Source organism: Ischnura elegans, chromosome 1, assembly GCF_921293095.1.
Source record: "Ischnura elegans chromosome 1, ioIscEleg1.1, whole genome shotgun sequence".
NCBI lineage: Eukaryota > Metazoa > Arthropoda > Insecta > Odonata > Coenagrionidae > Ischnura > Ischnura elegans.
Genome location: NC_060246.1, coordinates 38,013,463 through 38,038,932, shown reverse-complemented (window position 1 = coordinate 38,038,932; position 25,470 = coordinate 38,013,463). Strand labels below are relative to the sequence as shown.

The 25,470-nt window shown below is 40.3% G+C and overlaps 1 protein-coding gene across 1 annotated transcript in view; it reads right to left on the bottom strand.

Moving 5' to 3' along the window:
- Nucleotides 1–25,470, bottom strand: part of LOC124158946 (uncharacterized protein DDB_G0283357-like) — a 183,622-nt gene that overhangs the window by 126,826 nt on the left and 31,326 nt on the right. Inside the window, exon 2 of the mRNA XM_046534384.1 lies at nt 12,718–12,790. The gene's annotated coding sequence lies outside the window, so the exon portion shown is untranslated. The remainder of the gene's footprint in view (nt 1–12,717; nt 12,791–25,470) is intronic.

Here is a 25,470-nt window from a genome sequence, read left to right as displayed (position 1 = left end):
AAGCTTAATCTATGTTTCTCTCCGCTGTTACCTGCATGCATATGTAAAAAAACTCCAAACACGAAAATTGTGAGTTAAATTTTTTGAAGTGAAAACTTCTTTAGCGGCGTTAAGCACTTTTGCGGGATGGGGAAAAAGCATAGAATTCGCGTGAGCGTCACCGACCCGACACCGCGATCGCTACAGCGAGATATTTCCGTCTTAAAATTCGTCTCATAGTATCACATCCTTAGTAGTATAGTGGTCAGTTTCCCCGCCTGTCACGCGGGAGACCGGGGTTCGATTCCCCGCCGGTGTGGATTTTTTTCTCAATCTCATACAATTTAAAAAATTTTACAATGGATATTTCAACTACGCAGGCTGACTAGGTATAGTAAATAAACTTTGTTAATATATAGACTGTTAAAGTCTTTTTGTTTTAAAAATATTAAAATTGAAAATAAATATCTATAGTGTATATTGTATAAGTTCATTAAATATAAAGAGCTCGTGCATGAACGTGCAAAAGAGTGTACACGCTATAAAAATACAGGTCAGTACAATTTAAGGCAGTTTCTTTTATGTGGATAGTGAACAATTATAGGTTTAAAGTATATTAAATAAAAGAAATAAAATCATATTATAATTTAATATATAAATGATGTTACTTTCTACTCATACACATCGTATTTTTAATATATATTTAATAATGAACAGTTTGCTGAAAAAAATAATTTCAATTTTTGTTGAAAAATAAGTATTAATGGAAAAATTAGTTCTTTAATAATATTAAATCTATATAAAAAATAAATGTATAATAATTATTTCAGTTTTCACTTCTGTCGGCCAGTCCCACGACTGCCCCGTTTTTTTTACTTTGAATTTTATGGAGAGGAGGAGATAACCGTAATTTTTTTCCCGTTTTGGAATGGAATTAATACGAGTTTGGACGATTCCTGGACACGTGCCTATAGTCTTTTTTTTTGCTTTCTAACTAAAAATACGGCCGCGTGGAAAAAAACTGAGGTAATGCTGATAATTATTTAACTCGGAAAGTTTATTGAGTAATTTTCACCGCCTCGTAGTTATTTAGATTCCTGTTCGACAACCTTGGTGGTAAAATTATCACAAATAGCACCTTTGAGTCAGATTTGATAATTTCAGTTCTGCAGAAAAAAAGAGTAATAAAAATGTCCAAAATGTTTAACTGAAATTGCTAATCATCTGCATTACTAGCCGTCTCATGCACTGGTCACAAATTTCAATTGTAACAATATCGAAGTTTAGCTGAATAAAATTTCTCACATTGCATTTAAATAAGAGATACTACTGAAATTTGAATCTTTGACTGCTTGAGCCTATGACATGAAAATGTTACCGTCCTAATGGATCAGAATATTTCAAAGAAATCGAGCTCGAGTATAAAAAATAAAGATAGTGCTGAAATCAGTTTTGAAGTTAAAGAAAAACTCTTCTTTTAATAATTATCGCAACAGGAGATTTTGATGCAGGGAAATCAAATCCGATATTGTGCGCAGGCAGTGGTGTAGCCAGTTACCCGAAATATAAAAGCACAATTATTTTCCTCAATGAAAGAAAACAAATAATTGAAAAAGCATGAATTTACAAAGTATTTTTTTAACAAATGAAGTTTTTTCGATCGTGAAAAATGTTAAAATTAGTTTAAAACCCATTACTTAGTACCCTATTTTTAAAAAATTCTCCCCCCTGGTTTTGGAGCCCCCCCCCCCCCCCCGAACGAAATTCCTGGCTACCCCACTGTGCGCAGTTCATTGTACTCTGAAGATGTTCTAAAGTGTGATATTCCGTGTAAAATAGGGGAAAAGCAACCGTTCGTGAGTCTTATAAAAGAATTCCGATGGGATAAGGCTTTCTCAGAGAGAGAGAAAAAAAAAGTGAAACCGTAGGGCGTGCAAGGTTCGAGTGATTTTACCCACGAAACCACCCTCGTTGCTTTTCCAAGGGGGAGAACAATGCGCGGGAATCGGGAGCGCTGAGAACGCGTGTTCTTTGGCGCGGCGGTGGGAATCCCTTGCAATGATGTGCAAGCAAATTGCGCATGCGGAAGTGTTGCGTCGTGGGCGCTCTCGATTTCACGACCCCACGCGGGACACGCCCGAGACGCGAAAGAAAGAAGAGCGGAGCACGTTAACACAGTGGAGACGCATTTAAAATCAAGTGCAGCAATTAGTAATGATATTCACTTTACTGTTCTGCAGTCATTCGTCTATATAACTTGATAGAGTGGGTCCGATGTTGCGATTTCGAAGGAGCATTCACCAAGCGATGAGAAAGGAAGTGATGATAATTTTCTTAAACATGAGATTTTTTTCTAATTACTCGCCGCATTACAGTTCGCTACCTTAGGTGGCAAGAGAATTCACTTCATGAAAGCGATAGTCGAGAATCCCTTTCATGTGTGCTTAAATGTTGTAGGTAGAGTTACGACGCGAGTTCAGTTATGTTTAGTGTTAAACCACTGCGTAAGAATATGTCAAAAATGTATTTTTTTAAATTGAAATCACTCTGAAACCCGTACATAAAATGCAGATTTCTTCCACCGATTGAACATTTATGCATAAAAATATTGTTTTGTAACAATATAATAATTATTTATCATAGAATTTCGTTCCGTTAAAATTTCGGTTGGTCACTGACAATTAAATATAATGATGGAAACGACTTTCTGTATTATTCCAATCAATTATTCAAAGTTTCACACTCCTGGGGGAATTCTTGCTTTTTGTTAAGCTAACATTCCCGCAATAATGTACAGCTGCTGGTCAAAGTGAAGGATACAACGTTTCCTATGCCATTCAGTAGGTATCTATCAACAGGGCGGTGCGTTACCTATTGATCCACGAGACATCGACTGAGAACGTGAAGATCGACACTGCTATGTAGGCACTGTTATCATCGTCCGCCACACGCAGACAATAAAACAGCGGAGCAAGGCTGGAGGGTCAACTTTCCACGCATCGTTCACGCGCAAATATTCGTCGCTTAACTTCACTTTGTATCCACAAAACCGGCACCAACACACCGTGCTAGGGATATTTCGGAGATCCAACCCTTGACCCGCGAGCCAAGATTCAATTAGTGATACATCGCGACGGCGGCATTCCGTTTTTGTGGCCATAACTTAGTCACACTCCCCTGCGCGGTTGGTTCCGTGGCTTATGGCAGTCATCCGAAACACGAGAAGAAGGCAGCCAGTTCTCTCAATCTCTCTCGTGAGCGCGCCATTGAAGGCGAAAGTGTTTGACCTCGAATGCGAGAGTGTTGTGTATGTGTGTTCGATCGGGTTGAAACTTGCCTCTCCACCGCTCTTCCTTCCTTTCTTCTGCGTCGAGAGGGGTCGCTTCATAGCAACTCTCACATCACTGGTTGCTAACACAATCCCCACTCGGAAACGACACGGAATTCCTGATGACGAGGATTGTTTGTCACACAATTCCTCGCGGTATGCGAGATATGGAGAAATGTGACGCCGTTTGGTATGGCTGGAAGTGCAGGAAAACGATGGATAAGCGCGGTGACTGGTGTATTTCCTTACCCTGAGGCTGGTATCACCGGAAACCACATTATACAGCGCATCATAGCGCCGTTTGTTTTCTATTGATTTATATACGGCTTACTTAAAGTATTAGGAACCTCTTCGGTAAGTGGGAGAACATTTTTCATCATGATTAAGATTTCTGTTTGCGCGTTTCGAGTAAGGTAACACGATTAATGACAACATTTAGTAGTGTACTCCATCTGTCAGCTGGGACTTTAAAATTTGGTCCCCTTGTCCTTGATAACCGCAGATCACATTGAATAAGTGGCATGGGCTAGAGTTAATTCTGTCTTTTTTCTCTCCTTCTCTGCGGAATTTTCAAACTACCCACAGTTCGCAATAAGTCATAATAATTCCATTATGGGTTGATAGGGAAATATTTCGACAGTAGCTACTAGTGTAATATCAGTGGTACCTAGCTTAAATGCCAAGAATTTTTTTTTTTCAGTTCTTTATGTTTTAGAATTTTGGAACAATTTGAGTGGATTTCTTACTTTGCTAATAAAATTCATTACTTTGAAAATTTATCAACTTTCAAATTTTTCTCGCATATCTGTAATGAGAAAATGCATAAAATACTGATTAGATACCATTTGTTGATACCATACCTGGTTTGGACAACTCAAATCATAAGAGCCTCAAATCGACTGTGGAATCTACTCAGGGAATTTTTATTTTCAATCATTAACACAGGAAAAGGTATTATCTTTTGTTTTAAACCTTAGGTAACGTCGCATTTAGTTTAGATCAAGCAAATCCCTACGGTTGCGATCTTTTATACTTTCTTTCACCTTCGCTTCCCGGGCCAATAGCTAATTATCTGTAATAGCACTATCTGTAGTACATACGGGTTCAAGTTTTAATCCCATTAACAGCGCTAGAAAGGCTTTTCAACTTCGATCTAGGTAGTCACTTCGATGCTCGATCAAGTAAAAAGAAAGAGGTCCGAAATTTGAAACCGCAACATTATATTGAATATTTTCAGTCAATATCATTCATTTCACCATGCAAGGAAACTAAAATTCATGAGTTACTTTTGAAGTGCAGGGGGTATAATAGAAGAATTTTTTCAACCCACCCTCATGGAGTGGCTGAGTTCATGGCTAATACCCATCCTCCCGGTCCGAAGCACCGATTCACGTGGGACAGGTTTGGAATACATTGATGCTGGGATGAGGGAGAGGTATTGAGCATGGGCCGTGATGACTGGGATTTTGGGGGTCCTCCTCCAAACCGTCAGACGAGAACCAGGATTGTATGACGCTGTCGGGACTCCAGGCGTGCCTCGCACCGAGTGCATGAGTCTAGCCTCCATTCACCACATCAATCTTGCCTCCGAGAGATGTTTGCTCTTTGACCTCCCCCCTGGGTGATAAACCGCTCCTCGCCAATTCTGATTCCTCCCCACCACTCACCTCCAAAATGATCCTACTTCCAGGAGAACTGAGCAGGAGACGAGAATTCCTTTCAAGCGAGTTTCATTCCAGCATACTCGTCAACCTATTTTTCATCCCGAAAGAAAGCTATCTAAATATTTCTATGATCGACGCGATGCATTAATTTTAGCGTATACCACATGCCTTCCAAAAAATTCTCCATTTCTGATACAAAATCGTACGCTGTTCAAGCCTAAAGTCAAGGCAAAAATTATGCTCTAATCCGAATCACTTTTACAATCAGTGGCGAATCTATGAGGGGGGGCTAAAGGGGCTATAGCCCCCCCTTGGAAGTCCAATTTACACCAGATAGAATGGTAATTTTTTTCGGACCCGCGATACTTCTGGGAGTTTACCCCAAACTTAGCCCTCCCCCCCCCCCTTGTCCCTATCCTGGATCCGCTACTGATTACAGGTGACTACATTTTCTATTACTGCTTTCTTCCACCATTAGCCTTAGCTCAAGGCTAGATTCTCACGGATGTTTATTCAAAATATACGTGTATTCCATTTATCTATTCTGGGCACTTAATATAAATACAGAAAATAGTCCATATAATCCGGAGTAGATATACTACAGGCATGAGAAGAAAGGGAAGCCACGTTAAAAGTTAGGCATTCTATTATAGAATTATTTCTCCGAAAATTTTGAAAATAAGTAGGTAGTACCAATTAGGTTCTAACTGATGGTTATTTCCATATTAAACGAAAATTTTATCGCTTGATAAAAATTATTTTTTTATGCTTAGATTGGTTAAACACCAAAGAAACCAATGAATATTCTCATTATCAATAGAATATTAGCACAATTCCAATGTTTCTCAAGTTATTCTTTCAAATTCTATAGCTGCTTTGTATATGTTTAAAAGTGATTTTACGTGTATTAATTCATGCATTTACGTGAAATAATTTAAGCCACCCTTAAAATTCTACATGATACTGATCATGTGTATCATATGCTAAAATTTTGAATATCGTCACAGCATTAAATTTCACCGCCATTGACCTCACGGTTTCCCTCGACTCTTTCCATCCACTCGTTCCCCGTTCACTTTCATTTTCCCACATTACTCTGAGGGAGAGAAACTTTATTTTCTCCGACCAAAGTCATGAGATTGCATTATAGTCCATAAAGTCGACGACTGCTTTGACTCAGCAATACCATTCATGCGTTTGTTTTCCATTATCTTCATTATTTATTTATATATATACGCAACCCGATTCTCCTTCCCATCGCCCTTTGACATCGTGGTTGTCTGGGCACTCAATTACGAGTGAGGGTGGGCTGGATTCCTCTTGAAATTTATATTCTAAACGTTGGCCATGATCTCTCATTATGGGCGTGCCTCGTTTAGTCTCGTCTCACTCCTCCTGCTCTTTCACAATCCTCGGGAACCTCTCCCTTGCGTATTAACAGAGACGAGGTTGGATACCAGGTGAAAAATAAAATATACATAAACGCCACCAGTGTGGTGTACAACAATCCGCGTGCGTCTTCCCCCGCCGTCCACTTGATCAAACAGATTCTCTCCACAAGGGCTCCAAGAGATCCCAGTTTCACTTTTCAACGGGAATCCCCATCCCACCATCATCATCTCCCCTCTCCCCGGTCTCATCCCAATCTCACAGAGAACCGCAGAGCTCTCTTGACCCCAATACCTCCGAAGGATACCCTCTCCACACTACATCTTCTTATTTCCCGGTATGCCTCCCACGCCTGACAACGCCGCGCCGTGAGGTGAAAAATTGTTGAAGGGATTGAGTACCACAGTGAAATTGAAGGTAATAGATGTACAGGATGCACCTACTGATGAAGCGTCTTCTTTCTAAGTGCTGTTCCGTGTAAAAGCCTCATCTACCAGTGAGCTGTGTTACATAGTGTAAACTATCGTAACATATGCTCTTTCTTTCATAAAATTTTGCATGGGTCCCCATACCGCTACGTACGTACCGTTTGCTAAAACATTAATTTGTAATTTATTTTGAATGTTATTCATGCAGTTTCACAGACAACTTAAATGGTGTGATTTACATTTAATATGTACATAAAATATTTGGCCCATATATTTGTTGCATACAATTATGCTCGACGTTTTACTACTATAAAGTCATTATAATTTATGCATCTATTCCTTTCATGTAATTTCATAGATAATTTCAATAACATATCCAATATTGAAAATGCAAAAGGTATTTTTCGGCCTTCTTTTTGTTGTATACAGGTATACAAGTTTTGCAATGCCAAGAAGCCAAGTTTTTCGACTACGTAGGTAGCTTGCACAAGAATGTACTCGGAAAATAATTTTGAACTGCATATAATTTTTATACCAAATTTTTCACGTGGTCTGAGGAGATTCTGCCTCGGGAAATAGGGGAACCTCTCCTAACGGCACTGAACTTTCTGGCTTTCTGCGCGGTTCTTGAAGCATCGCGACTGAATTTTCGGAAGGGCACGAGATGGAAGGGAGAGAGAGGGTAGAGTTGGCTGACGGGTCGCAGCCCTGGGTCAATCCAAAACGAGAAAAACCTCCAGCTGGGCCACTTGCGCCTCTGTTTTATTTTTCCTATATTTTATTTTTGAGAGATTGGAATTCACCCACGCCGCCGCACCTCGAGGGAGCGGTCTTAAGGTCCTCAATTTCGGAAGAGTATGCCGGACGGGTTTCCCTTTTCAAGGTGCTTGACCCATAAGCGTCCATTAAAGTACTGGTGAGCGTGCCGAATATGGCTCCTCGCTCTCCATAAATGTCTTAGTAACGGCATTTATCTCCATTCAGCAATCATTGTGCTGCTGCCATAAAATGTCTGCTGTCAGACAAATCGGGTGCTATTCGTTGGGATAACATTATTATAAAAACATGAAAAAAGCTATAATACGCTTTTGGCCTCATTTATTCAATTATTGAATAATATCTCACTTTATGGGTGGTTGTTTGGGATGGTTTTGAAGGGTAAAGAGAATTTATTCAAAGCCGTTTCCTTTTTATATTAATATTAGATCAGTCCTGCGTGAATAGTAGTTACTCTTTTCAAAACTTTATCCGCTCCATACTGCTTTGAATTTTTGCTATCTCGCACTTGATTTGGTGATGAGACTATTTACCTGACAGTATAGTGATGTTAGTGCTGGAATTGATCTATACCCTTCTTAGTATTTGTTCATTCACAAGCCATATCTTCTTAGATTTAAATGAGGTACCAAAGAGTTACAACATTGGGCGTAGATTGTACATAAAGAAGAGGGTGTCATATTTTTTCATAATTACCATTCGATTTTGGTTTGAAATTAAAGAACTGTTACTCCCGCATATTCCACGCTCTCTTCTTCCTAATCTTTAAATTATTTTCGGCGTGGAGAAAAAACGAGTTCACCTTTGCCACGATGCGTATTTTCCAATCACCTGGATATAACTCACAGTGCATGACTATGGGGTTAGTTTTTTTTTAATCCGTGTAGTAAAGGTTAACCTGGATTGAACCCAGCGCGCCCTCTCTTGGGAGACATTTTGACGTTCCACGGACTAACTCACCGGCAATCCAATCAAACCCGACCACGGCCAATTTCTCCCGCGGATTGGACTCGCAACAGCGCCACCACTCTCGATGCTAATTACAGTCATTTCCCACACATATCACCACACTGCAGGTAGGCAGAGGTACTTACAAGGCTATAGGAAGGCGAACACAGCACGCGGTTTCAAACACGTTGGGCAATAACGAGACCCACAGCGATTTTTTTCATTTTTGTGTTAGTGTATATGGAATTCCTCTGACGCCCCCCATCGAGATAAATCACACGGTTTCCGTGCGCGCATATAACCTTTTGATGTTTTCGGGTAAAATCTCAAAACTCGATCTCCTCCTTACGCCACGTGAGGATAGATAACCATGGGAGGAGGTTGCGATTATCCGAGTTAATGATCTAGTCACGTCCTGAAGGTGTTCTCTAGTATTTTCAGAACAGCGATTTTTGCGGCGAGTGGCTGCACCTTGGTTGGTCAATTTAGAGAGAAAAACCTGACGAAGACTCCGATTGGAATGTGACGATGTAAGGAGGATTTTTCTCCCTCACCTTTCGGATAACCTCTCGACTCCCCATCGCCTATCTCATTTCTTTCACTTTCTTAGATGGTTATCACGACATCGCCGCACCTCCGGGCGCTTTCTAGCGGTTAAAAAAATGTGGATACAAATATATATAACCGACGCCTCCGAATTTTTCCCTCTCGATACATCATCATCGAAATTTTTCGAGGCTCTGAATACATATATTTTCTTCTCCACGCCAAAAATGAGCCTCAGGGGAAAAGTAGGAGCCCTTTATCCGCTCGGCGGTGCGTAATTTCATGTGTCAACATCGCACAAGGAGCGTCATGCTTCCTCGCCCATTGCTATTTTTCTCCGCTGACATAAGAAATTACTAGTCTCGGATAGCTTGGGGGCACATGGTTGATGATTCATCTCACAAGTGCATCCTACACAGGTAGGGACTGGTTTAAATGTTATTCATGCCTTAGGCAAAATGAAAGCTTTTTTCCCGCTACTTAATGGTTAGGCAACGTAGAAAAGTCATAGTGAAATAGTGAAGGGTTTTTTTTATGACCAAAATTATGTAAGGTTTAGCGGATATTCGGAGTGTAGCACATGGCACACGATGAATAATGGAGCGTTTTCGATGCGATCAATAACTAATATCACCCAGGATCATGAAGCGTATTCCCTCTGATTTATCGGAAGTGTGTAAATTGCAATTATAGGAACCCAAGCTTCAAAGGATAGCATTGAGAAAGGTAGGGCTTTATTGCAACGAGCAATATTTCATGAAGGGGGATGAGGTCGCCAGGTTCTCAGCCCTTTACCCAGTACCGATATTTTTCGCATAATAATTTCATACCTCCCGCTGTTTCCTTCATCGTTCGCCGTGCATTAATGGGAAAAGAGCGAATTCGCCCTCTATGCGGGTCATTCCCGTGGAATACTCGAGGGTCATCGTTAGGTATATGCAAATGTGGACGCATAACGGGTTTCCTCTCTTGCCTTCCATTCTCTTAGCCACCATCCCCGTATATCTTACTTCTCATTGCCCTCATCTCTCACTTCCAAAAGGGCTCTTAGTAGACCAGAGTTTTTTATCCTTCTGCTTTCCAAAACCAGCCACTCCTCTCTTTAAAAAAAAAAACCACCGACGCACTGCGACAACGCATTTAACCAAACTACCTTCTTGTTTCACAGTTTTCATTTATAATGTTATCATAACTACTGTCATTCAAATTATACATTCAACTATAATAGGGATCAGGTCGCGGATGTGCCTTATATTCAAACTGATATTTGCACTGCGAGAAGAGTTTTCGGAATCGCCGCCGGGTCAGGAACTACATTACTTCCGACGTTTAGACGTCCGATTCGGCCATCGTCCTCAGGGCTAGTGGCGCAGTGAGTGGGGTTTTGGGGGATAAAAAACCCCTCCATAACACAGAGAAATTTGGGTTTAAATGTTGTTGGTACTGAGGGTTATTATTTGTAGTGTTGTACAAAATTTATATTTGCATGCAACCTATTTTACCGCACAGCGGCTACTTCAGTTACGATATAATTGGAAAGCAAACTAACATTATACTGTACCAGGAGATGCCGCAACTCAGAGATATATCAGCACATAAATATTATTGAGTCCTCATAGCGCTAAAAATTCTTGTCGATGGAAACTTGTAAGGTTAAAATGAAAAATTAGGGTACATAATATGCAGTCACGATGATGCAATGTGTATAAACTTTATTTAAAGAGTTTCCAGGAGTTTGAGTATCCTGAGAAGTCGTTTACATTTAACTGATATATTTTTTTCTTCAATTGCATTACTACGTGGTAGCACCAAGCTTCATGCTGTTCATTTTTTCATTGAGAGTTATATGCTACGTGTTGCGTGATTTTTAGTTTTCTTGGCTTAGGGAGATCTGTATAATTTAGATCATACGCATTTACATTCAAGCAAAACATAAGTACGCTTAACCTTAAATGTGCTTTTCTTTTTTATAACTATGATTTTATTATAACTGATAAATATCGGTTATGAATAACTGATAAGTGAAAATTCTCTCAACTTAAAAATTTCAGAATGGTTTGCGACTTTTGCTTAGTTTACTATTTATTATAAAATTGTTTTCTGTAGTTTTTAAGCGTTTTGTACAACCTGTTCTTCTCTAAGAATTGCTGACCAATCTGTCAAGTCCTCTCAGATATACCGTGTGCTCCACAAAATTCGCCATAGCCTCAGGCGCGGGTAGGGGCCTGGGGTACGGATAAAATAATTATGAATGCATCGTGAGGCGAGTTAACAGATTCCGTGGGCTGTGCTCTCGACCTAAAGCGGTCCTCCTTTGAGGGCGAAAGGGAGATGATTCGTCCTCGTAAAGGGAATGACGGAGAGGCGGTCGACTACGTGAAACCTTTTGGACGACGACAACGTCAGCGGCGGGCTTTCCGAACAAAGAGAGGGGATGATTCACCCTTCTAAGAGAGACGCCGGGGAGAGATGAGAAAATTGTGGTAACCGGCAAGAAAAGAGCGTCGGGAATAAGAAGAAGAAAAAAGTCTCTCAGAGAGCCACGCCGGCGAAATCCCGTTACCGACTCTTAACCCACGGAAATGCCTTCTCGAGCAAATTAAACCGTTTGCATCCACCTTAACCTCCCTCAATCTTTTTTTCCCTTTACACCCGTTCTCCCCCATCCTCGGAGTCCTGCCTTGTGATGACCCTTGATCCGACCTCATCCGCGGCACGAATCGCCTAGTAATGCCTTCATCCTTCTCCCCTCGCCCACGGCTTTAATGTTCCGAGGGCGAGGTTCCATTTAGATGATGCTCCAGATCTGCCATCATCAAAAGAAAGTCCCGAGTATCTCTGATGGCGTTCGACGCGGTCCTTTCTTTGGTGTGAGAGGGAAAACCTTACTGCACCCCGATCCGATAAGGTTCATATCGCTCTCTCATTTTATTGTCAAGAGAAAACCATATTCTGCCTTTAACTAGACGCGGTGAATTATTTATCATCATAGATTTAATTAATATTTATGAATATAATCTACGAAGATCCACACATATATTTTACAAAAATTTAAGAACATTGTTGTGCGGCAAAAAAATTGTTACGGTATAGAGACTGCCTTAAACCAACAATACTGCTTGTATATTTCAATTTTATGAATATAAGATGTACGAGATTATTGCAGATTATGCAGATATGTATTGCATTTTCCACGAAAACTTTTTATGGGAAATTTCGAGTTTCAAAAAACTATACTTTAAATTTCTTTAACTAGTGTTTGTTAAATGTAAATGGAAGTATTTTCCTAAGTCGAATCTTTGACTCAATGAACCCCTGATTCAAATATTTTGCCTTTGACGGAAAACCTGAGCCTCTAATTTGCCCTACGCCTTACATCAGTGCATTTAGATCTAAATTTATCGCAGGCATTGAAAAAAATGATGAGTTTGAAGAACAAATTTAACATTGTTATACGAAATTTAATCGAGTAAAATGCTTAACTTTGAGAAATATTGTATTTCACTGAGTGAAAAAGGGCAATCTATCAATAGAGCTACTGCAAGTATGACGTTTTTATGAAGTTTTACGCGACGGTGAGATTAGCGCCCATGTTTAGAAACTCGATTTATGGAACATTTAAATATAGGATTCTGTCAAATGTAATTAAATCACTTACCGTTAGCCAGCAGCGTCAGACTCTGGGAAGATTCTCACAGTGATGCTGAGGAGCGTAAAGCTTTTGTGGAAATCTGGAATATTTGTAAAAAAATTAAGGTATTAGAAATTCGCTCGAAATGGATCTCTTTAAAGCTAGTGATACAATTTTTACATATTTCTAAAATATGAAGATAAATTACTTGGGTATTCACTGGGATAGATAATTAAAGGTAAAGGAAACCCACCAGATATAAGTCCGTTTAATGTAGTGGTTGGAAGTAAAAATATACCGGTTTCTTTCGTGAAATAATTATTTAGGTGGATGCAATTTATGAATTATATATATGCAATTTAAAGAATCGGATACCCCCTTATTGAAAGAACCTGAGGTCCACTCTATGTTTTTTGTTGAATTGTTTTTCCAATGAACAATGCATCCAAACCTTTCAATAATTGCTACCAAATCTCATAAAAGCATGACTTTCCTAATAATTCGAGTATTTATTGAGGCTACGAGTATGATCGTTGATAGATTCGTATTTATAAACTTTGTTTACCATGGTAAGCTTTAATCAACTATATCAACGCCAATGCTTTAGCTCATGAAATATTCCCTGGATGGTTATTTAAAATTGGTTGTGTACTTTAGAAATAAAACTGTGAATAATGCTTAAATCACAGTTGTTCCTGAATACACGTGGAGTTCAGATTCTCAAGTTCGACCCCCAAACAATTCGCGTATTTGCAATACTTGGCATCACCGGTCGGAGATTGCAATCACATCACGCTCTAAGGAGGTACCTTTTACGCGATAAATGATCGACGCTGCCAAGAAAAAATAATAATAAAGCATTCTCGCGACCCCAACATAGATTTCTCCTCCGAGGAGGGACTGGAGCGAATTGGACGGAGGGAATTGTTGAGGAGCGGAGTTGGAAAGATCACACGCTGGCACAAAAAATGCGATTAAAGGGCCCGGAAGGGGTCGAGAACGAGGGACCCCCCACTAGACGATTAAAACCAATAAATGGATCCCGAAGCAAAAAGGGACAGAGGGAGGGAGATATAGGGAGAGAATGAGATGGAGAAAAACCCTTTTTTGACGAATAAAAGACGAACAGCGAGGGTCGTGGGAGATAGGAGAGAAGGGGCCGCGTGTGAACTGGTCCACAGGAGAATAAGAAAAAATCGCAGGAAAGAAGAAAATAGGGATTCCTTCTGGCAAGAGGAGATCCAGCACCACCCTTCTCTCCCCCCCCCCCCTCTCAATAGAACGAATTCTGTCCCGAAAAAGGGAAAAGAAAAAAATACCCTATTTTCGAGAACCCTTCTATCCCCTGAACCTTATCCTCCCCTTCACTCTGCCCTCCGATTTACCCCCCCCCCCTCTCCTTCTTGGCCTTCTCCCAGTGAGTGGTGTCAGCACGGAGAAGCGCTGACACCTCACTCACACAGTGATTCCACCCGACGGTTGGTGTGGATAGGTTAGGATAGAGTTCACTCCAGTCTAAGCCACAGGGGTGTGAAATTTACACGATTAGGCTAAGCAGAGGACAGTTCCTTTCTTCGGGCAAACTCCAACTTCCAGGATTTTGTTTGAGTGATACCATGGCATGCATATTTTTATTATTCTCCACAATCATATCCCACTCTTACGAATTATTTGCTAGGGATTTTTTTTATCCCATGCAGAGGATTTCATGATTAAAATATAAAAGTTTCTCTTGCAATAAAAAATTTCTTGCCGTTTGTTCAAACACAAAGCATAGGTTTGGAATATCATTTTCTTTCATTAAACTGATATTAGATCGTTTATTAAAAATCATTCTCGTTCAAAAATCCCAAACCTAGTCCTAGGTTTGTCTTCCTTAAAAGTAACGCCATTTGCACTGATGAAGTGGCTAGGCGCAAATTAGGCGTATCGGAAATTCTAAATGTTTGAAAAAATCGAGCAGCTCGCCTTTTGTAACAATATAAAGCGCAAAATTACGTACATATTCGGCGAATGAGGAAATATTTGAACACAATAAAATGGACATATAACGTCGGACGCTATGCTTAAATGGTGTTTGAAATGAAAGGAGTGACAAATTTTTGATATATTCTCTATCAGCTTTGTATCTTTATAAAGAACGAACCTTACTTTAAAAAACAACCTTCATGAATATCCACGAATAATAATTCCTCATTGATTGAATGGTGAAAATCGGGATCTTTATGCGTTTGCGGCCATTGAATGGGTCGCCATTAGTAACGAAGTCTGGTGCTGATTTCTAATCAGGGGAATAAAAAAATATTGATAAAACCCTGTTATTATAGTGATAATCGACACGGATACATCGTATAAAGATGTTTGAAGACGAAAAAGTGACAATTTTAAATAAATTCTCCCTTAGTTGCTTTTTATTAAAAATGGAACCTTAGTAATAAACTCTGTATAAATGCATTGTTTTGAGGTTGACTTGATAGAACTCCTTCATGAGTTTCAGGGATGGATTATACTTTTCTGTTTCCATAATAATTTTATCACTCACAACCTATTTCGATACAGTGTATCTTCTAGCACAGTTAACAAAATACTCTCATGTTATACAGTGGGTATGGACGAGGAGTATTCTTTGTAATAACCTCTGTATATTTATCCGCGCAAAATAGGTAATATCTCCACATAGTTTATCTTGTAATCCGTGAGTAACCGTATCGAGTGACACTCAAGTGTCGTCATAGCCTTCCTAGAGGTTAAAGGACGTGGACGTAGTCGTGTGACTCTCTATAGCCCTTCGCCTCGGATCCCACGCGACACACGCGCCACGAGGCGGCGGCGATGCCCCGTGGGAATCTGGCATTTTGGGAGGCATTCGAGATGGGGTCGCCCCGGGAGAGGGAGGGCCATTCGCCGAGGGTCAAAAAGAGAGAGAAACGGAGGAGCTGCGAGGGTTAGAACAAAGGGAAGGGAGACGACACGAGATAAGGGCAGGGAGGATGTTTAGGGTGACACGCGGGGGTGGCGGAGATTGGCAGCCAACCCCCCAGGCGGCGTCTCAAACCTCCTTGCCCTTCTCCACCCCTGTCGCACTCCTCCCACTTCACCGCCTCCATCAACTATTGGGCTATTATTTAGCCAGGAGTTGGCACCATACCCAGCATCCTACCACAAGGCTCATTATCCTACGGAGGGAAGGTGATTACCCTTCATTTCCGATCCCTATCCCAATTATAGGTAGAATACAACGCAGTACAGAGCACTGTTTTTTTATCTGTCTGTACCGAGCATTTCTGGAAATCTAGGATATCTACCGAAGGAAATTAGATAGGATACCCATGCTTAAGTAGCTCCACCGCAGTTAGGGAAAATAAATTAAATGGGAGTGTTGAACGACGAACTTGTAACATAACTTTGTGCAAAGATTAAGCAACGAATTCAATGCAATACTATGGGGATGAATTTAATCCTGTTTGACCCTTAGGAATAATGACCAGAGTGTTTACCCGCGTCAGCATTCAAAGCTTATAACCGATTGCAGTTGTATTGATTTAAAAGAGCGCCGCGAAAATGAGACATATGATATCAGACAGCATGCCATAACCGCACCTCGTTAATTTCAGATGTACATTCCCCTAAATGTACATAATATGGACACAGAACCAACAAATAGGTACTATTGTTGAATGTGAGCAAACAGTATCCAGGCGAAGAGAGGCAGCTTTTTGATGACATGCGGTGGAGACAGAAGGCATGGATGGGAGGAGTATTTAGCGGGGAACGGATGTTGAAAATGGTGTTAGATGGTAGAATGTTAGGGAAACGAGGGAGGGGAAGGAAGAGAGTAGGATTTTTAGATAGAATGAAAGGGTGTAGGCCTTACAGTGATTTAAAGAAAGAAGTGCTGGAAGCTAAGGGAGTCTCCCAGATCACTTCTTTAGTACTCCATGGAAACCTAACTTAATCGGTAGAATACAATAACAATAATAATGGCATGTATCACGCGGGAGATTATCCTCGTACCTTCTATGATCAGAGTGAGGTCGCACCTCCGGGCATTTATGGTGATTATGTTTCGGCTCAAATTAGCGGTTATCATATCATTGCAGGATTACCATCCACGCATCCCCCGAGGAAAGCACGTCGTCGCTGATTACAAGTGCTACACTCTCACTGGTACCATTCGCTCGAATGCAAACGTGAGCCTATCCAAAGGTCATTGCGCCAAAAAAGTCACAATGAACGTTCTGTAATGCAATCCATTGCAATAGAGAATGAAAGAATAAGAGAAGATGTGTCTTTCATCAATGAATAGTCATACTTCAGCGGCTTTCATCAAAAAATAATATTTGGGACCACTTAAATGCTTTTTCTTCATGCTATTTGATCCATTACTTGACGTAAAAATGGGATTTTTAGCGGGAATGGTAAATTGTTCGCTTTTTTGGAAGATTAATGGCTCCATCCACTTCCATATGATATGATATCTACTCAGAAAGCGTTAGAATATTCTACTGAAATCATTTATTCGAGCTTCACCACTTAAGAGTGCTTCGAGCCATTACGGTCATACCGGCATCATATTACACACAACGGTGCGATATAATATTTCAACGTCGGCAACAGCGTCAGCGTTACATATTGACGACATTTCACGGGACATATTTCATGTACTTTGACGCCCTGTTTTTAAAAGCTACATTCTCTTTGTGATGCACAGGTGACGTAAAAAGCTATTAAATTGAGTTCCAATTGTTGATTGGGCATTACGTCGGCAAAACGGGACTGGACGAGAATGAATCAAGTGACCCTAGGGAAAGGCTTTTGAGTGTTGGAAGAGGCTTAATTAAGCATTGATGGTTGGAGAGCGTGGTTTTTTATTCGTCGGGAAACAGTTGCTTTGCTAATGGAACAAACTTTCGCTGCAGCAGGAGTAGCAGCACCCGCGGATTTCTTAAAAAGTGAAAGCGCTCCGCAGCAGCCTCTTGGACTTCTTCCGAGGATTTCCGTGGAAAGGATGAGAGAAGAGGTAGAGGGATGAGTCATTTCTTCGCTGACACACTTGAAACTTTAAATATTTGAGCTCTCTTCTCCGGAGTGTAACTTGATCTCTAATGAAAGTTTTCCCTTTCTGGTTACGCGATATTACGAAACTTTCTTTCTTAATTTTCATCTCGCTGTGAATGTGGAGAAATTTGGATATTGCCTTACCTCTGCACAATTCGTGCTTTTCTAATTAGGAAAAATCATGTTTAGAGATAGGGATAAAATAAAAAAAGAAAATGGAATTTAACACAGGTAAGCGCAAGAAATAAAATGGATGGAACTAACAACAAATCAACAATTGATTGTTTAAAATAAATGAAAGGGCACAGTAATGAACACCAGTGCGGAGGAGTTACTGCGGAAATAAAGAAAAATTTAATGTAATAATGAATTAAAACAAATAATTTAAAGGATAAAAAAGAAATGAAGATGAATTCAAAGCCTAGATAGCCGATCAGTGAAAGGACGATGAATGAATTTTCTGCCGAGAGTTTTAGTCTGAATCAAGTAGTTTGAAAAAAATTGTCATTTTTCCTTTGATCATGTATTTGAAATAAGCTGATTTCATAGAATTTTCTCCAGCTTAGCGATCAAAATGACAATCGATCTCGTGAAAATGAAATTTAAAATCTCAAGAATAAATTGTTAAGATGAGTTAATAGTATAAAAATGGAGAAGCGGATGGAATCGAAATGTAAAATTATTCGAGTTCTATCTCTTTATCAAACCTCCGTTTTGCGAATAAATGCAGACGGGGCACATCAATGAATAGCTGGATGGATGGATGGCTATTAACGACGTCTCTCTGATAAAAGACCACGCCTTCATCAATTATTCACTCTCTGCGACGTGCACAAAGATTGATCCTCCCTTGCCCTGATTAGACATTTAATCATGTGAAATATCTCCTGCATCTCCGTCATAATTTCACGAATCCGTCACTTTCGGAACGAATGCGAGAGATCAGGCCGAGAAATTATCTCACAATGATGTTTCTCTAGCTATTTTCAAGCGGCCTTTTGTTATTAATACTCTAATGCATTCTAGGCTCATTGATTTAATTTCCTCGACAGCGTCCAACGCAACAAAAGGTGACGGCGGCGGATTCAGCAGTTCGGCCCATCATAGATCGAGCCCCCATTGTCCTACATAATCGACTCTTAGACTTTCCCATCAATCAACCCTACGAAAGCGTCACGCTGCCCCGAAAGGTTGAGGCTTAGAAGAAGAGAACTAACCATTTATACCCTTCATGATTTTTTTATCATCATGAAAAGCGAAGTTTTTTTCTCCCCCTCGACTTCCACGAGATTAATTCTGCGAACCGTCTTCGTCATCTTCTTTTTTTTTCTTCGCGTAACTTTTAATTGACGATTCCCGGAATACACATACGCATGGGACCAGGTGAAATTTCTTTTTTCCCCCCTCAGACCCTGCTCATCAGCCGGCTGCCCCGCGGTTCTCATCTTAACCCCGAAAGTACCCGGATGAGGAGAATATATTTATGAGTGACAGTTGGTACGAGGAGCACAGGGCAGGTTGAGTGGGAGGAGGGGCTAGTTATGAAGGAGGGAATCTGAATAGCGCGAAAAGATCCCGGGGGGTGATATATCCCTTTCAATAAGGAGGAAGGTATGAATAATGCAATAGGTAAGGTAACGGGCCAGGAATAGGGGATGAGCAACCAGAAGGAGAGAGTTTAAGGGGAGGTCGGGGGTTGACGCGTAGAGCAGGGGTAGGGAAGGAGCGGAGGCACCCCCTTACCCCAAGGAGGAACTTTGCTAAGGGTGGAAAAATCACGGTCAAAATCCCTTGTTTTCATTCATTATATAAATAATTTATTATATCGAATTGACGCTAAATAATATATTCTTCGTTGAAATAAATAACTGAGTTAAATATGGGATTATTTTAATATTCATAAGGAACAATTTCCAAGGGGCAAAATTTTTTCTCATTTATAATATTGTTATATCTAATAATTCATTCTTTGGATTCAAAATAACCTCATAATATGAAATGTTATTTTTTTGGAGACTTGACTTGCAAAAATCTCACTTATCTGACAAAAAATATTTTCTTCGGGAAACGAAAACTTTATCATTGTAAAATTATTATAAAAAAAGATCTCCATAATGTTTCCACAGTTAAGTTTTTTGCTTAATCTTGCAAAAAAAGTATAGCTCTTGGTCTCTAAATCACTTTGCAGATAAATATTCTACTCGGGCAATAAAAAAAAAATTTCTTTTTGTTGTAATACTACATTTTGTGGAGAAGGGATGGGATATTATGTACCTACCCAGGGCAACGAAAACCTAAGCAACGTCGCTGGTTGGCTGGTAGGGGGTTGGACGTTAAAATGGGGGGTGGCGTGAGATGGTGAACTGGCGGCAGGGCCAAGGTGAATATCTTCTGGAGCCGTAAATGAGGAAGGAGTGAGCGCTGGAGATCGAGGAAGGATGTATCTGGGGGCTAGAGTGTTAAAGGGCTGGCTTCCCTCGACAGTCGAAGGGCGAAGAAGTCCACGGGATGCATGGGGGCGTGCCAACGGGCTTTGCTCCCTATCTCCCTCATTCTCCGCACCCGGCTTTCCCCCGAGAGATTCTGTCTCCTCTCGTCCACTCTCTCATATCCGGTGTCTCCATCTACCTCTCCGTCTATTCCCGCCTTAATAACCTCCTAACCCCCTAAGCCATTCGGCTAAAGAGGTCTTTTCCCTTTACATTAGCTCCCGTTTCTGTCCCGAATATCTAATTTTTCCTCAACGATCTATCCATTCACAATGGGAATGAGCACTTGGCTTCAAAATTAAAATTTTCCTTCGCGTAGCTAAATGCGTAGCAATGTGAAGCAAAATTATGGTCAAAATGCAAAATTTTGGTCTAGTCCATTTTTAAGTCTACTATTATTCACTTTTCAATTTATTCTCACTTTCTTATTTCGTTGCCTTTCCCACGTTTGCCTGAGTTACGTACGTTCTGAGCTTTAGTTCCACGATCCTCCACATTAATTTTTGTCACATAAGCCTAATATTTTTCTTGACCTTGCAATTGCCCACCAATGGGAGGAATAAGGAAAATATTACTTTTTTATATTAGAGAGAAATCATTAGATAGAACTACCATCTCCATACTTCAGTCTAGTCATAGGTAGTACCTCTTCCGCCATCTATTCTCAATGTCCCCATTCTATCTCTCTCACCCATCCGTATTAAGCTCCCTCAACACTAGTGTACGTGCATTTCTCAAAATTATTTTTTCTTCTACTCTTGCATTCTAGTCGGTAGAATTAGTGTCGAACATTTTTCTTCACGATGTAGATTCAGATTTGAGGGAAAAACTATGATGAAACTACTGTTTACTCCTTTTAGATTCATCCTCTATGTCTATTACCACCCCAAAATGTTTCCCCCATGGTATTATTCTGCATATTATTTTCTCTCTCAACTTTAATTATTTACTGTCTGCGAGGATTAAACCTCTGGCTTTAAAACGTGGATACTTCGAGGAAAGCCAGCAAGGAAACAGCTTATTAATATATTTAATCTAGCCACGATTGGATACAGAATACATTTTTTTCACGAAGTCCGAAGTAAGGGTCTTAACTTTAAGTCTCATTAAGCGTACAGGGTTAAACCTGAGCAGAGTTACACCCTAGGTGGGGAATCTCCCTAATCCACAGCAATCCCAGTCCTTTGATGAATAAATTCTCCTGCCCTTAGGACTAAAACCGTGTAAGCTTCACTTTTCTTCACGGAATACACTGAATGGCAAGCAGTGGTAATATACCGAAAGGAAATCAATCTCAACCACCGACGCAAACTCAATTGCTTACCTCCAAACCCAAAAGGAAGGCTTTTCTTCCAAACTACTGTTACAGCGTGGCTCATGGGCCTTCTTATTCTTTCGCAGAACCCATTTTATGTTTTTTCCCGGTCATGTTCACAGCCGCACACATTTTTCCTTCCCCATGAAGTTTGCCAGTCGTCTCACCAGAAAGTTTTTCGAATCGAGAAAAAGCAAAAAGTGGGACGAAATTTATATTCCGGCTCGGGACGTCTATAAATGTAAAAATCGTTCCTCATTTGCATTTATTGAGTCATTTTTGGGAACAAAAGACGAATTCTTCGCGAAAGGCTCACCCGTGAAACACCATAAGCTCACTTACGCTGGTATCATTTTTTTTATCGCGAAGCTCCCGCACCACGAATGCGTTTAGGAAACTTTCAATAAAAATGAGAAGTTAAAAACAATATTTGATAAGGTAAGTGAAAGACGAAAACGTACCAAATTATACGATTGACGTTTAAAATTTCATCAATTTCCTCTTTGAAGGTCTTTCTTTCTCAGTAACTGTTGAAATGAATGATCATGATGAATTCTTTGCACTAAAAGGTAGAGAATATTCTAAACTCGCAATTGGTTGAAGTAAATAACTATAAAAATTACTTTTACCAGCACTTCCAATGTCTTATTAGCTGTTAATTTTCAGCATGCTTTGCTCAGTGAAATAACATAAAATGCCCTTTTGACATCATTTTAAACACCCTTGGTTCAAATATTTGTTCATCAGCGAAATTCCTACTAGTGTAATATTTTTTGCAATCAGTACAGGATTTTCTCTTAAATTTTTATCTGTGATAGCTAGAAACCAAGATTCTATTTTCAAATCTTTCTTCAAGAAGTGCTATATTCCAAGATATTTCATCCGACAAGCTTCTAACAAAAGGAGATTGTTTCCCCATTTTCTTTCAAGTTCATTAACTTTTGGGTAGCAGAGCTCATTTCAGGCTACAAGTAGATTCTAACATTTACCCTTTGTTAGCAACAACTTACGTGGACGTGGACAACTTTAGTGGACGTACTAATGGAGATAAAAACACAAAAGCGTGTACTGGTTTTCATCATCTAAAAACGGCATAACTCTGCTTATCATAGTCATTATATGAGAAAAACTATAGTTTAACTTGAAATTAACCAAGAACAAGGAAGATTTCATTTTCTATCGAGGGCCAATGAACCTACGAAAGTCCACGGTTGACGAATGCCACGATTTAGAGATTATTTTATTTCTTGACCTGGGTCAGAATGAGTGAAGTTACGCCAAGTTAAGTTTCTGTGAACGAATCCTTACGAATCCGAATTAATTCTTTCCACTACGCCAGCTAAAACACCGTCAAAAATAAATTGCATTCAACACAAAGAGGCAGCAAAGTGTTGCGTGTCCCTCGGAAAAGAGCCATGGAGAGAGGAAAAAAAGTTACCAAACAAGCGGGCAAAAAAAATCATTCTGGATTTTTTGAGAGCGAAAGTTATTTCACGGCTGTGATGTGTGCTCTCTAAAAGAAAAAAAAGAAAACATTTCACTCCACTCAATTTCTCCGGTTTATGACGGGGACTCAGGGCATTATTACAGTGCTTTGCACCCACAATCCATGATGTTTGTATAACCTGAACGCGCGGAAAGGGGGGGAAATCGTCCGGGGATTAAAATGGGGATTTTTGGCAGGCAGCGAGATGATGAAGAAAGAGCGAGTCAGTCTATGTGTGTGTGTGTGAACGAGTCGAGATTCTCTCGAGTGTGCGAACGGATGAGAGAGAGAGAGGTTCTTTTTCCAATTAAATAAATGACTTTCGCTTCCCGAAATCTTCCGTTGGAAAGGAAGATCGAGCTAGGCGCCGTCCTCATTCGGGATATTCCGCCATTGCTGAGATCGACTGGCCGGGAATCTGGAGGAGCGAGGGTGGGGAGACGTTCGCCTTTTCCGTGGCTATACTCATACGCCCTGAACTCCTGCGACTGTTTCTCTCTTTGACGCCCGGTTTTCTTTACAATCAACCAGATTCCTTTCACAAACTCCCAGTTTATAGCGTCAAATGGGGCTAAAGGAATGACAGAGAAAAGTTGGGAGAAAACTTGCCTTGAGTAATTGAAACAAATCCTATAATCCTCTTTGAATTTTACGTGTAGCTCAGTCAATGAACCTGATTCAAGGCTAAGTACACACAAGAATAGCTTTAATCGACGTAAGAACACGACCTTAAATAAAACCGGTACTTTATGATTGGAAACGGTACTGCGTCGCGAGGCAGTGACAAAATTCACGAGTGGCAATGTAAAAAATCGCGGTTGGTAAAATTGACCAGGTGGCTTATTATTATGATCATATTAAATACTTCAGAGGTTCTGGAGCGGAATAATACTCTCGGTTTCCCCGTCCTATTTTCCGGGATGTTATATTTTGTACATATTGTATTTTTTTAAAATAATTTCAATGCTTTTTCAATTTTATAAAAAACATAAATTTGTATTATTATAATATATTTTAGCAGCTGCTCTTTAATAAAGCTAATTGTAAATCTTTTGCGTTACTTTTAACATCAATTTTAAATGGAAAAATGGCTTTTTAATTATGATTTGTATTTTTTTTAAATTTTGTGTTTATGATCGTGAAATCAGCATGTGAAAACAGACACTCGAGACACGAACCGAAATTAATATGAACTTTTTATTTCTCTGTATGATGTCCCCAGATTGGCCGGATCTCTCTCTCTCTCTCTCTCTCTCTCTCTCTCTCTCTCTCTCTCCACTGGCGTTTTTATTCAGACTCTTCCTATAGTCGTCACCTTTCCCTACTTCTCCATCTGCTCTTGGGGTGGGATACTTTTATGTAACCTTTCCACTCCATTCAAGAGAGAGATATTTGGGCAGGTGGGCAAGAGGATGAGGTGTGGGAGAGAAGAGATAGATGTACGCGGAGACAAGGGTTCATTGGAAGGTCGCAGAAAACGCTCCCAAAACTCTCGCGTGGGCGGAAAGGAATTCTGAATAGGGATCTCTCGAGGCGAGAAAATAATAAATTGAAAGAAAAAAATCAGACGCGACACCGCCCGCGCTTCGTTCTTCTCTTTCGCATTTCGTAATTTTTCGGCGTTTCTACGAGTGTTTCGACCAAGGGAACTGGATAAAGGAGATCCAATGCCATCCCATGGAAGGCTGATTTCTGTTGCTACTTCGGTCGCATTCTGCCGCTACTTCGGCTTTCAAAAATGTCCGCGGCGCAGTTGTGAGTGCAATGCGATCCACTTTTTTCAAATAATTCGTAGGATAATGTTTTTCATTGCGATAAGTAGCATTGAAAAGTAATTTATTTGATAGATCACGTCATCATGTGTGTACAATTCGGTTAATAATCCGAATTATGCCTTTTTTCTCCGTGAGACTCGGATCAATTTATCCGTCAGCGACACGAGAGGCGATTTTTGTAAACCTATTTGAATGCGCGGTGGGTGACAACACATTTAAACGCCGACTTGAGGATTCTCTTTTTTAATATTCGTGGTTTCTACGAGTGTTTCAACAGTTGCGCTAAATCGCGGCACTCCGTTCACTTGTTTCTCTCAGTTGGCATCGCCCTAGCACTCTCGTTTTACCTCCCCCCCCCCGCCAAATCTTCTCAAAAATTCTCCCCGCATCCCCTTTATGTGAACTTCACGCATTCTTTCACTCGCCCTTGCCACTTCCCGTGATTTGCTCTCCCATTTCGCAAAAAGCTAATTTCTGGATGCCGAAGACTTCTTTATCACTTTATTTCTTTCGTTTAAAGTACGTGGAATGGACTTCAGCATCGACGGTCAAAAAGGCTGCTGGCTTTAATAGACTTCTGGTCATACAAAAATGTGTGAAAAGTTTTGAATTGGGGACAGATAGGTGAGGGTTTGTACTCATTGCCTGGCTGGACGC